This window comes from Pinus tabuliformis, chromosome 1_1, assembly GCF_031772625.1.
Source record: "Pinus tabuliformis cultivar Carrire ecotype Pingquan chromosome 1_1, CPIR1, whole genome shotgun sequence".
Lineage (NCBI taxonomy): Eukaryota > Viridiplantae > Streptophyta > Pinopsida > Pinales > Pinaceae > Pinus > Pinus tabuliformis.
In genome coordinates this window covers 300,752,017-300,753,288 of record NC_142297.1, presented here as the reverse complement: position 1 = coordinate 300,753,288, position 1,272 = coordinate 300,752,017, and the positions used below count along the sequence as shown (strand labels likewise).

Genomic DNA, 1,272 nt, shown 5'->3' with positions numbered 1-1,272 from the left:
GTAACCTTTTGTTTCTATTTTTTTCTTCGGAAAAAAAGAAAAAAGATTATTTTCCTTAATTTGCAATTCAGGCACCATAAATCTTAATATAAATTGAACTATACAACCCTAGTATCTACATAAACGAGGGTAAAAACTCTTTTTCTATGTCAATCCTAGCATTTAACGAATTTCAAGCCATATCATTAATGAATTTCAAACCCTACCGATAACGAATTTAAATACTTCAAAACCTTTCCATTACACCAGCTAATTACTCAAAAAGCCCAAAACTGTTACACTAAACATAAAATAAAAAAAATAGTATAGATGTTTTACTAAACTAGCATTCGACCTAAAACGTCTAGATTCACTATTCATAACCCCGATTAACATGAATAAGATAGAATTTTGACACAAATGAATAACTTACTCATGATATAAGCGATCGCCAAAGAAGAAACCTTGGCCACCACAAAAGAGACCTTGATGCTCCTCGCTCTTTGTTTGTCCAGGGCCAAGTTCAGAAAAATTATCCCCACCCCACCAAATAAGAACATAAACCCCAATGAGAGCCCTTTGATAATATATTTCCCTTTCACTCTTCCAGATAGGAAGAAAACTAGTTTTATGTTCCTGTGACAGCACCCTGCACGCTTCCAATGCCCGGTGGATTGATAATGACGTCGTAGATGAAGCTGAAGACCACCAAGAAATAGGTGGACAATATGAGGGAGAAGACAGTCATCATTAAGGGCAGTGGAAAGGAGGACACCTACAGGTGCATGCGGGTTATTCTAACAGCACTATAAGGAAGATTTAGGATGAGAAGCAAGGGATCCATTGAAGATGGTGATGATAAGTCTCTTCTTGATGATGCAGAGCCCTCGTGATGAATAGAAACCTCTGTCGACATTTTTCGAGTGACGATATTTTGCTCAAAGATGAAATTAATGACCGAATTGAGGATGAATATTTAAGCTTTTGTCTACGGAAATTGCCTTTGTCCTCCTTCACTTGGGTTTTTGGTGTGACGCTAAGGTATTAGTTAGCTATCCTTTAGTTAGGCTGAAACAATGTTGCATGAATAATGAAACTGCTACTGTAACACACAAACAAAATTCATCACTCCAATAATGTAAAACTAAATTAAATTTTGGTTAAAATTTATCGAGGAAGATGCATTTCAATGCATTTCAGTAGCTGCTTTTATCCTACTTATATAAATGGGTTAAAATAATAGTCTGGAATAAATATTTTCCCATAAAAATTGAAAAAGTGCATCCCGGTCGA

At 35.6% G+C, this 1,272-nt stretch overlaps 1 pseudogene; it reads right to left on the bottom strand.

The window, feature by feature from the left end:
* Positions 1-368: 368 nt before the first annotated feature.
* Positions 369-895, bottom strand: LOC149212742 (uncharacterized; annotated as a pseudogene).
* Positions 896-1,272: the final 377 nt, after the last annotated feature.